The 13627-nt window shown below is 37.1% G+C and overlaps 1 protein-coding gene across 1 annotated transcript in view; it reads right to left on the reverse strand.

Annotated features, from left to right (window-relative positions):
- The window catches only part of Diaph3 (diaphanous related formin 3), a 483673-nt gene that overhangs the window by 159570 nt on the left and 310476 nt on the right, over positions 1–13627 (reverse strand).

Below are 13627 nucleotides of genomic sequence, written 5' to 3' on the forward strand. Positions count from 1 at the left end.
GATATAGATATAAACAGTGTAGACGCCAGCTACTGCACAAATGTAAGAGTTTTTTAATAGTTCTTCCCATTAACTGGTTCCTAACTTAGTATATAAAGTTAATAAGGACAGCCAGTTTGTAAGTTAAAGAAAAGCTGGAGGCCAATACAAATTGAAAACATACATGTTGTAAAATACATATATGCAAGAGTGATGGATTACATTGTAAATATTATTTTATATGTTAAGTATCATCACAAAAATCTGCATGCCACTCCCCTCCAAATAGAGGTGGAGCTGATGAGCCAAAGGAATAGAATGTCACTGAATTTAGTAGAAGATATTAAAATCTTTTTAAATGGTGTGCCAATATACACTTCAACCTCCATTATATACCCATGGCTATACAAAACCAAAACTGTCATCACAGTCTTAATATTGCCAGCATAGGTGATTTTACATCATGCTTTTAATTTATATTCCTTTGGCTACTAGTTCATTGAAGCAACATTTTATGTAATTGTAAAGTCATTTGTATTTATTTTCTCTTCTGTGACCTGCCTATTTTATCTGCTTTTTTTTTAAAAAAAAAAACAAAAACAAAAACTGAGTTTTCTCTAAAAATACTGGTTAGTTCTCTAGAAATCTTGGACAACATGCCTTTGTCAATTTATGTTTTACAAATATAACCCTAACAGTATTTACAGTGCTATTCATAAAGCATGTTCCTAAAATTACATAGTCAAAGCCTCTTTTGTGTCAGTGCTGGCCCCTTTAAGTCTTTAAGGGATCCTTTGTACTTCAATGAAAGGTATTTTCTGTACTTCATAAGATTGGAAGTTGTTTTTGACACTTCAGTAGTTTAGTTATTTGAAGGCAATGTTTTTGAATGGTCTGAGGAGATGTATATAAGTTCTTCCTATAATCTTATTCTTGACATGAATCATTTAATATGCTTTTACAAAATTATTACATGCCCTAAAATTTTCTTCCTTTTAAATTTCTAGTTTCATGTTAATGAGACCAACAAATAAAACTGAGAGTTAGAAATTTATTGAGTCTGCGTTCCTAGTGTCAGGTAAACTATTTCAATAATAGCTCCAATTTGCTTTAGTAAACTGGAAGTTCTTTAATGACTGTTTGGGTACTATGTACACATATCAACTTCAGCCTTTTACTGAAGTAGTGTTGAATGATTCTACAACTTTAGCATCTTTTTGTCTGACTTACCAATAACCAAGAGAACGCTGACAAACTTTCCCAGCATAATTAATGCTAATTTCTGTATTTATCCACATAGTTTATCAATATTTACATTATCAGCAGTGGTGGCACATGCCTTTAATCAAAGGCAGAGCCAGATCTGGTGGATCTCAGAGTTCAAGGTGAGCCTGGTCTATAGAACGAGTCCCAGGAAAGCCAGGACTACACAGTGAAACCCTGTCTTGAAACATGCCTCCACACCCCCAAAACTAAGTGACATTGTCATTGGGGCTCTGTCATCTCATGTAACATTTGTATGCTTCAGGTGAAGTATGCTTTCCGTCTTCATGAGGAACACTTTGGCTGTAAGTATACTTCGTTATCAACGCCCTTCCTTCCGTCTTTCAGTATTTCCTTGCCTAACATTAACTGTTGCGTCACATCACACGTCCCTGTATCTCATGGCTCTAGGTCCGGTAAATCTCATGAATCCCAGTTTTCTTTTTTAATCTCATCTGTTGTTTAAACATCCTTGTGATTTTTATTCTTATTAGTTCTACCTTGCATTATTCCTTTTATATGTTTATTTTATGCTATGATTTTTTTTCTTTGTATACATCTCTTGGTCTAATTCTCCCCTATACTTTGGACTTTATACCTGATACTTCTAGCCTGCAGATTTTCCTGATGATTTTATAATACAGATCCTATGATGGTTGAAAGAAAATGGCCCCCAAAGGGAGTGGCACTATTAGGAACTGTGGCCTTGGTGGAGGAAGTGGGTCACTGTAGGGGTGGGCTTTGAGGTCTCTTTTGCTCAAGTTTCCCTTGGTGTGACTATCATTTGATTTCCTATTGCCTGAAAGATATAACAATGTCAGCTACAGCACCATATCTGCCTGCATGCCCCCATGCTCCCCATCATGATGATAATGGGCTGAACCCCTGATCCCCTCAACTAAATATTTTTCTTATAAGAGTTGCCAATGGTCATGGTGTCTTTTCACAGCAATAGAAACCTAGGACACATGGTAAATTTAATTCATATCTTTACTTTCCTGCCATCTCAACTATACAGCAGGCTTTGAACTCCAGATCTTTCTTTCAACTGATCACTTTGCTGCATAAGTCTTCCTCTTCATACAAAATAACTTTTACTATATATGCCTTTTTTTTTTAACATTTGTTATGTCTTTTGTCTCATGAGCCTTTCTTTTAAAAAATGCTTCTGCAAATACATCCTTTAACATAGAAGACAACTAGCTGTCCATTGTGGGTTAATCATGTTTTATAAATATAGTTCTGTGGGAAAAATAGCTATACTCATAAAACTATGCTGTTTTATACGGGTGAGTAACTCACCAATTTTGAGTAGTACATCCTGAACCCTGAAATACTATCTGGTCTGTTAAGAAAAACTCTGCCAATCTGTTTTTAAAGCTCCTTTTAAAAGCGACTGTTGAGGCTGGGGAGATGGCTCAGTGCCTAAAGCATTTGCCCTGCAAGCCTGGCCTCCTGAGTCTGAGCTCCAGAAGCCTCATGAAAGAAGCAGGACACCGTCAGCCCAATCACCTACAATCTCAGTGTGTTTCCCCTGGGACTGGAAAAAGACAGGACACAGTCAGCCCAAGCACCTACAATCTCAGTGTGTTTCCCCTGGGACTGGCAAAAGACAGGACACAGTCAGCCCAATCACCTATAATCTCAGTGCGTTTCCCCTGGGAACTGGGAAGCAAAGACAGGACAACCTTCTGAAGCTCATGGTCCAGCTGGCCTGATGCATGCAATCTGGGAACAAGACAGATACTGTCTCAAACAAGCTAGACGGCAAAAACTGACACCTAAGGCTATTCTCCAAACTCCACATGTATAAAAGGCACAAATATATGCTTACTTTCTGTTTCTTCATAAACAGCCTAACTCTGCCATTGTTTTGGAAAACTATTAACATCAGAAGAATAACTATTACCACATGAAGATACTTCCTACTACTGGCTTCCTCTGTTGACCAGAAGTAATATGTATCTAAGAAACTACTGGAGTGATAAGTTGTTCTCTGCTTTTAAGAATCTTGTTTTGGAATCCTTGGTTTCACTCACAGAATATTGTATATGCTTGTGGATACATGTGTGTGACTGCAGGAGCCCAAGAGGTCAACAGCATTGGATCCGCCTGGTGTTGGAGTTACCAGTAATCATCTCCTGCCCTAACTGGGTGCTGGGAACTGAACTTACATCCTCTGTAAGAGCAGTATGCACTCATAAATCACTTAACCATCTTTCCAGCCTATTTGTGGGTTTTGAGTTTTATTTTACTTATTTTGAGTGTTATAGATGGTCTTCCCAACTTGTGAATTCTTGATCTGGAAACATTTTAAGCACTGTTTTGAATGTTTATTGTCCTTCATTTATTCTCCTCAGTCTATACTTTGTGGCTCCTACCACAAAATGGGAAAGACTGTCTCACCTTGTCCCATGTTTTCCTTCAGCCACACTGTCTCCCTGGATTGTCCTCTGAACACTTGCACTGAACATGCATTTCTTTCCAGGTAGAGTAGTTTGCTGTAGTCCAGTGTGTGTTTAACTTCAACCACCACACGTCCATTTCCACTACTCCCTTTTCCTTTTAAGTGCTCATTTTTCAGTAGACTAGTTTTTTTTAAAAAATTGCTGCTACTTTCTTAAACATTTTGCATGTTTTATATGTGCAGTCTTGTAGGGGATGTCTACGTCTCTTTTGTTATCTCCTCATCACATCATTATCCTACTCCAAAGTTTTTTAGTACTTGGGACTGTGTTCTTAGTTTGCTCAGTTTAGTTAATAAGTTCTGGGGATGTAAAGTTGTCATTGTATTTCAGCACAGAGCTTTGAACTGGCTTCTGTAAATAACAGGGCATTGTTTTCTAATCCGGATGAGATTAATTTCCCTCCATCCTATGCTTACGTTCAAAGCTTTATGTGATGTCCTTATGCTGCACAAGCCCTGGTCTGCAACTTCACAGCCCATGGCAACATTGCTTTCCCTCTTTCTCTTTAGTTCATTTAGTCCTGGGATATTTCCTTAGCTTGCTAATACAACAGCCAAGTTTTGAAAATGGCTCATTGGATTACTGTGAAAGCTTAGTAAGAATATAAAAAGACTATATGAACCTTAAAGAAGCTGGATGAATTATTGTAGGATAGAGCTTCCAGAGTCTTAACTAAACACCTGCCCGATAAGCAAAATTCTGCAGTGTTCAATATTGTGAAGCAGAATAACAGATCTTATTTCATTTTATAATGTTGTATCTCATCTACACTAATGTAATTCTGGGTACCTTAGGCATATGTTTTAGTTTCCAAGATTAAATGAAGGTAATTGGATATTCATAAAATTAATACTAAGAATGCATTCACGTACATATTATATGGAAAGTTTATAATATTAAAAATGCCTCTGATAATAGAACAGATATAAAATTTGACTATTTTTATAAAAAATTTTTTAAAAATCTGGTTTTTGTCACATACTTGAATGATGCAATAATCTATAATGAGATTGAAATCTAAAGTCATAATCTTTTATTTAAATGGCTATCTAGCACAGAAGAGCTGTGTGCCACTGCCTTGGTTGCTTCTGTAAAAAGGATAATATATAAGGATACTTCAAGAACTAAAGACATTAATTCATATATTTGTCTTGTACCACTTCCCTAGCATATTTTAAGTGGAAGGCCCACACAGTGTTAACAAATATTGTTTTATTATATCACTAATTTTAAATAGGATTTTCATGAGAGTATATAATCAATCATTCAAGTGCCTCAGGCATATTTATTCAGCAAGGACTCATGAAGATCCATGTTCTAGCTTCTGTCAATATTATATGCTTCTATCAAGCAGAAGGGGAATGCCAATTCTCAAAGCTCCTATGAGAATGTAAGTGTTTCTATTCAGAGATGTTGGAATATGATGCTACACTAAGTTGAATGGGAGTGAAGAGGAAGCATCCAATGCAGGCTGGATGACTTGGCAGGGAAGGTGTCATGATGAATTAAATATGGAAGGCAAGATGTAGTTCTCAACCTCAAGTCTAGCCATTATTCCTGTAAGGACTCGATTTACATATGGATGCACATTGTTTTAATATTTCCAGATATAATGTGCTCAGTGATTTTATTTTGGAAAAGAGATGTAGTTCCCTTACCTATATTTTCCTTCAAAGTATTGCTTAAGCTGTTTTTGAAAGCTATATATTGGTACTTTTAAATTTGAGAGTAAATTTTAGAATGACTTTTAATTGGGCAATGTTTTAAGTTACATATGAGGAATGTTTAATTTTAAGTGAAAGCAACACATTATTTTGCATATTTATCAGTCTTGCAAAAATCAAATATAAAACATAGTATTAAATATAGGTAGTCATAGATACAAATTGTTAAAAAAGTATATTTCATCTCGGTTCAGACTATTAAATAATTTTATATATTCACCTCAATGTTTTTCAAGCTATTTTATTATCTTGTACATTTTTGTTTCAGAAAACTAGAGAGATCTCATTAAAAAAAAAATTCCTGTAAGTTTTATTTCTTTCAACATCCATGTATACTCAAGTTATGGAACCCTGAAATAACTCTCTGTAATACAAGTTTCAGTAAACTCAAGTTCTGTTTCCTAATTATTCACTTTTTGTCTGGTGTCCCTAACTTCATAAACTGAATTCAACTCTTGATGCTCCCTAGGAGTGGGTATTATATATTGTCAGAAGCAGGCTAGTTTTCTCTAAGTAAACAAACAATCACATTAATATATAATATATTGCAGTGAACGCCTTGCTTAGGGTATGTTTACCCTCATGTGGAGGCAATAAGACTGCTTTTTGGAAACTCCCAATAGCTGGCTTCATCATGAGGAATAAACAGAAAATAGTTCCTTTTTAAACAAACAAACAATGTAAAAAGCATTCCTGTGCTTCTGTAACATTCCCAAAATGAACCAAGAAGGAAAATGCTTCAAATGCATACTCACAGAATTTGGTAGGAATTCAAAAGCACATGGTTCTCATTTTTCTATAAAATATTTTTCTTAATAAGTAGAAAATCTCCACAAATATAAATAATAAAAATCCTAGTAAGTTGATTACTAAATAAATCCCATTTTGTAAATTTAATGACATTGGTTTTATTCTAATGTCACCTATCATCTTACGATGCTACTTAGGAGGATAGGTGAGCATCACACACTCCTCTCTGCCTTAAATAATTTAGCATTTGAACTGAATACCAACTGTTATTTGCTGGTACAATATGATAATGGACAACTATCCCCTAATGGGAATCTAAAATAGCTGCTCATGATTAACCGATTTCTCCTCCAGTTCCTCTCTTCTAGAAAGTCATCTCAGAGAGGTAAACAAAGCACTTGTTAGCCAACAGGTAACATCGCTACCCTGGTCACTTTGCTACAGACTGGTTGGTAAAGCTCTGAGGTAAATAAAATACTTCATTCAACTAGTACAGTGGGACTTTAACCAAGGGAGATACAGTTAGAAGTTTCTTTCCAAACATAATTTGATTCTCCACATTGTGTTTTCTTTCCTTGAAGGGCTACAACGTTCTTTTTATTTCTCAATCCTAAGTTAAACACTGACAAATCAATGGCTAGAATGGTATCCAGACAGTGCTGGGAGTGAGCAGGTAATAGGGTAGCAATTTGCTGAGTTAATGCCCTGTTTTAGGCCAAGAGCCAACTGGCAACTCATGTTCCATGTGAAACTTGTTATGTTTAACATATGAAAGTCAGACTCTGGGACACATGACCTTTTTCAATCCTCCCCTACTGTTTTCTATGTCTGTGTCTGAGTATGTGTATGAAGTGCAAGACAGGATTACATTTGAGGTACGAATATAATGTTATTCCATGCATTTTTGTCTGCACTTTGACAGTTTATAATATAATTTCTTCAGTTACATGGGTTTGCATGTGCTAATATTAGGTAGCTGTTATTAAAAATAATTCAGCCATTAATTTTTGGGTTTTTTTTCCATTGAGCAACATAACCAAAAGGGAGATACAAACTACCAGCCATTTAAATATATAGAACCAGTTCTCCAAATACATGTATTATCTCACTGAGCAATGTAAAGTAAGAGCGAATCTTATCAGCAAAGAGGAAGTTCAAGTCAATTACTATAGGTATGTTTCATTTTGAAAATTTTAAAAGAATAACGATTAGGAAATCACAAATATTTTCCAAGTTGCAAAGTCAAAATACTAAGCAATTAGGATTGATCACATTGCTTAAATAAAAAAGACACCAAAGATGAGGAGAGGGGGAAAAACAGGATATTTTCTTCTTATGTGGGAAGACTTAGAGTTCCAAGTATGATCTCAGAATAACAAAGGTGCTAATGAAGACAGAAGCCCTATGTGAAAAGCCTCCAAATACAATGTTGAAACTGTAAGCCCACCAAAATACGCAGGGTTGAAAATGCTTTCTATTATAATTACAGAAGCTGGCTCAACACCCCACCACAAGACTTGTGCATGATATTTTTACCTTTGACAACATAAAACATATCAATCTCCAAGCTTTAAGGTGCACTCAGGACACATAAAGTGCTTTGCCCTCCTGCTACTGCCTCGCTGGTTCACACAGCAGTCAGCACAAATGGTATTCCAAGCTGACAATCATCAAATCTGTGTGATTTAAATGATTTGCCAAAACATGTTGTATTCTAATTGTTCTCCTTGCCAAAAGAATTTTTACAGCAAATACCTTCTCTCTATAAATGATGATGGAGTAATAGTAGATGGGATAATAGTTACTCCCTTAGACTGAGAATTAAGTAGAAAAAACATTAGATTTGACCATCATATACAGTTAGATTACGGGTGTTATTATTGCTCGGGTATTTGTTCTCTATACATACATCAACTAGATAAACCAAAACCAACTAAGTTAATGATTGCAAGAAAGATGAATGTCACATCTTAATTGGAGAAAGCTAAGTAATAACTCATAGAAATAATCTGATGACAACTAAACACAGCTGGGTGTCCACTCTGCTCACAGGATTCTGTATGGAGAACAAAAAGTGGGGGACACTTAAAATCCCGATATTGTTAGGAAGAAAACGGAAAGATCATTGCACTCTGTTCTTTGCACACAGCTAGCTTGTTGTAAGGCTGTATTGGCAGTCGGTAATTACCCCTAATACATGTAGTTACTGGCAGGTAGCAGAGGCTCAGTAAGGTTAAGTAACTTGCAAGTTACAGTCACTAACACCTACAACTCAATGTAGATGAACAGTCTTATTAAATCAGAAACATGGAGCCAAATGCAGAGTTAAAAGCCCAAGAGGTCAGAACAATAGCTAAGAGCTAAATACCCTTCACTGCCTATGCTGTCCTTCCCCTCAGGAAGAGGCCTACTTCCTGTGTGTCTGTCCTTTTATTGACTTTCTGTTCTGCCTTTTCATTGGTTGTAAACCCAACCACATGACCTCCTCATCACTGTCTGTTTGTAAAGGTCTTCTATGGTTGGTATTGAGATTAAAGGCGTGTCTCTGCCATGCTGGCTGTGTCCTTGAACACACAGAGATCCGCCTAGCTCTGCCTCCCAAGCGCTAGGATTAAAGGCGTGGGCCACCACCGCCCAGCTTCTACTATGGCTTGCTATTAGCTCTGACCCCCCAGGCAACTTTATTTATTAACATACAAATAAAATCACATTTCAGTACAAATAAAATATCACCATAAGCATCTGTTCAGAACTACCTCTATCTTCCTATTTGTGAAACAAACAGTGAAATGCCACAACAGAAGAGAAAAATGTGGGTAAAGTTTATCAGGTTAAGAATTCATTAAGCATTTAAACTATGAAGAAACTATTTCATCTCCTTGATTATTACAACATGTAATTCAGACAGGGGTTTACACATGTATGAGAGATGAAATTTAGGAAGGAACATAATGGTTTTTGTTTGTTCTTTCTTCCCAATGCTGTGGACTTAACATAGGTCCTTGAATGGGCTGGGCAAGTACTTTATCACTAAGGCAAAAACCCAAATGCTTTTTAGGATTTAAAAAAATACTAACTACAGAGTCTAGCACATGTATACACATGTATAAGTAAGAAAAGGACAAAATAAAATACTTTTCTCTTTTGGGGTACTCAATAAAAATATCTTTAAATTAAGGGCTGTTTCTTGATGACTTCTAAATCTTACTCCCAAAGTAGAATTTCAGGTACTCAAGGTCTTACACACTATTAAGAATGAATGCTCAGTGCAATGCCATCTCAGAGAACAGATAACAGTCATATCCTCAGGAATCACTTAGTCCAAATGCTGCACAAATAAAAAATCACTCTATATGAATTATCTGACATTTAGAGACTCAGATGATTCTGAGTCCTTAAGCATGTTTCAAATACTAAACAACAGATTTTTTTAAGTGTGTATAATTTGGTTGAAACATTTTATCTAAAAGGAAACATACAAAAAAAGGTCAGAAAAAGCAGTTGTGGTAGAATATTATTTTAAGGTGTATTAATTTTCTTTATGTTGCATTTATTTAACTCTGTGAAGCTGTGTTACTATGCCTGTCTAAAACAACTGATGATCTGATAAGGAACTGAACGGCCAATAGCAAGGCAGGAGAAAGGATACATGGGGTTGGCAGGCAGAGAGAAGACATGGAAGGAGGGGGAAAGGCAGAGAAGGGGGAGGACATCAAGGGCCAGTCGCCCAGCTACACAGCCAGCCCTGGAGTGAGAGTAAGAGTAGGATTTACAGAAGTATGAAAATGCAAAAGCCCAGAGGCAAAAGGTGGATGGGATAAACTGAGGAAAGCTGGGCAAGAAACTAGCCAAGCTAAGGCCAGACATTCATAATTAAGAATAAGTCTCTGTTTGTGGTATACTTGGGAGCTAGGTGGCAGGCCCCCCAAAAGAGCAAAAACAAACAACAACAAGCAGTAGAAATCTGAGTGAGGTGTTCCACAGAACAACTAAGGACTTAAAAGATATAGCTTCTGAGTCTGTAAAGAGTTGGAATGTGCTAATAATTTCACTTAAGGAAAGCTAAGAGTAAAGGAGTTTTCACTGAAAACAGAAGTACTGCAAGAGAGAGGAGAGCATTCAAGATAAAACCCTGTAATTCCGACCTGGTGAGGAAACCAGGGCACAGACCTCTTCTAGGTTACAAAGTGAGGCTGGAGCACACATTACACTTCAAGGTTACACTGATAAGGGTAGAAAAGAAAATTAGGTTTAAATTCAAAGGATAGCATGAATATGTTTTTGCTGCTGGCTAGGATAAGGAAGGATATGAGGTGACCAGCTGGATCCAACAACAAAAAAAACAAAAAACAAAAAACAAAAAAAAAAAACCCACACTGGATGCGTACGACCCCTTTCAAGGATGAGATTACCTATGAGTAACAGGAAGATGCTCATGAAGAGTGAACCTCAAACAACTCACAGGCATGAACTGATGAGTAGTTATAAAGCACTACAGTAATAGGGGCATGAGTAGCCTCAGTGGAAACTGAATGCCTAGCAGAGCACCAACTAGCAGAGAGCTGACAGTTTGCAGTCAACAATTCCAATCAACACCTCCAATTGTAACTTTATGCTTGAAAGGGTCCCATGAGACAGAAAGGTACCACAGAAAGGCAAGGATTTACCCCCACCTACCACCTTCATTTTCTCCTCATCACAGCCAGGCTTATGTTAACTGTCTTCAAATTTAAAAGAGGACATTTCATATTTTGATAGTAAAGCTATCCTGAAAAGTGTAAAGTAATAAAGTACGCTTTGTGCTAGTACTTACTAGGTGTCTTTAAAAAGAGAAGGAGAAAGAAAAAGAGGAAGAAGGAGAAGGAAAAGGAGGAGGAGGAAGAAGAGGAAGAAACAGAAGGAGGAGGAGGAGAACAACAAGAACAAGAAGACTTTAAAAGTCATTATCTCCAACTTCAATGCAAACTTAGCAGCAGGGTACTTAAAGCCATTAAAAATGCAAGATTTAGGAAGCGAACAGGCTCCAGCAGGTAGAGGCTTGCATGCTGCCAAATAAGAGGACCTGAGTTCCAGTCTCAGGATCCATATTTTGGAAGCAGAGAACTAAATCTCAAGTTGTCCTCTGACCTCTATACAAATTCCATGGCATACGCTTCCCCTATACCCGACAGACACATAATTAAAAAACAATTTTTTAAAAACTCTAAGTGCAGGAATTGCAAGTAGGCCAGCATCAGCTCAACTGCAGTTCCTCTCAACCTTGAAGCTCTTTTCCAAGACTCTGCGCTTCTCCACCTCAGTCTGCTCGACATGCAACGCTGCACCTCACAAAACACTGTGAAGACTCAGTGAGACCTAGAGTATTCATGTGTCCAGGTAGTACTCAGGGTCTAGAAAGAAGCTAGTCCTCAACCACTGGTGTGTGTTTGGGGTTTCCTCCTGTTGATGATGCTCACAAAATAAGGTTTAACAAAACTACTCTGTTCCCTTCCTTAATCCTCATTTCTGAAGAACATGGATGAATAGTTCTAAACAGACTGATGCCCTGTAAGCACAGAGCCTTGTGGAAGAAAAGGACAGCCACAAAGCCTTAACTCTCAGGTACGCAGGGTGAGTTAAAGCTCTGTCAAATGAACAGCTGTTCTTCACAGAGGCCACAGATCTTGAAACTTTCCTCTCTTGGTCTGCATGGTTTAGCTACTGTACCAAAGCTCTTATAAACCAGAAGAATAAACCTGAAGAGGAAAATCTAGAGAACTTAGTTAAGACTGCAGTAATACTTTGGAGAAACAATGTGAGTTGGTCAAAGGAACTGACTACATAGCTTCTAATAGCTTCAGTTCAGAAGCAAAAATAGTTCTAAAACATAACTATTTCAGATAAATTGATTACACATTAAATTACTATAAGTGGAACTGGTCATGATTTTTAGTTTGAGAGTAGAGGCAGATTTCAATTTAGTTCCACTTGAGGGTGTTCTAGATGCCACACGTGTAGTAGTTCATACAATTCAGGTCTACATGGTACAGAATCAGGGGCCAGGCAAACTAGGTCAGCATACTGGCTCCTTGCCAGCCACACAATGATAAGCCAATCCAACTTCTTTATGCCTTTGTCTTATCTGTAAAAAGGGCACTGAAGTCTAAATACTATATCTGGTTGTGAGGAAGTTTAAACAGGTAAAGATGGAACTTGGCAAATGGTCGACAATGAACACTTTAGTGGGAAAAGCACAGCATCCATTGATCACATGATTCCAAACACTTAATAATTTTAACACTGCATTGTACTAGACACACATGAGTGACAAGGCAGGCCTGAATCTCAGGAGAGGAAGGAAATTCTGGGAAAGATGAGTGGGAAGGGTGAGTGCAATGAGGCAGCTAACTAAGAATAGAAGGAACAGTACTTCAGGCCCTGAGCATGGAAGACAGAGTGGCCTGAATTAGAGGAAGCACTCCTTGGGAACCCGCCAGCTCAGCAGGAGGCCTGGACTAAGGCTCTGGTACTATCCCTCTCCACATATTACAAAACAAACCTTGAACTTTATGTCTAGATTAGATCAATGAAACAAAGCAATACTGATGTCACTCTGAAATCCAAGACTACCTTTCTCAAACTACAAACATTTTACAATTCATTTCCACTAAGCATGGTGCCTCATGAGTCATTAGATAATTCTAAACAATGTGTGACAAAGTCTCTCTCTCTCTCTCTCTCTCTCTCTCACTCACACACACACACACACACACACACACACACACACACACACCATAAGACAGACTAAATACATATACAATAATAAAGACAATTTAAATTGAATTTTTGGAGAAAAAAGAATAAGAAGTATTAGTAAATGTGCATGTTGTTGCTTTCCTTTTAAATGGAAGGCTTGCATTAAAAACTCATCAAATCATTTGTAATTATAACTGTCCAAAAAAGTTAGCAATAAAGTTTTCCTGAGATTAAAAAGCAGCTCTTTAAATCCAATCTTCTCTTTCTTTATACTTCAAAAAATTTTAATCCTCACAAACATTTGCTGAAATATAGAAATGACTTCCCCATTTATTAAGAATAACAATTTTTTCCTAGCTGTACTGTATCCCCTGTCTCCCAAGGGAGGCAACAATACCTTCTCACTTTAACATGCTTGTGGTTTTTTTTTCCCCCATCTAATCAGCTAATACTTTTCAAAAGATCTTTTTAATACCTAAATGAAAGGATTGTACCTCAAAGACCTGACCTCCCTATTAAAGTGTCTGAGGCAAACTGTAGGAATGTAAAACCTACTCAAAGGGAAATCACAGGGAGCTTATTGTACAATGCATTAAAAAAGGAGGGGAGAAAAGCTTCGCAGGAGCTGCATGGAAATTGGTAAAATTATCCCACAAAAATACAAATTGATCTTAAGCATAAAGAAGCAAATTCATAGCCAAAAACTTA

The sequence above is a fragment of the Onychomys torridus genome, chromosome 9 (genome assembly GCF_903995425.1).
Source record: "Onychomys torridus chromosome 9, mOncTor1.1, whole genome shotgun sequence".
NCBI lineage: Eukaryota > Metazoa > Chordata > Mammalia > Rodentia > Cricetidae > Onychomys > Onychomys torridus.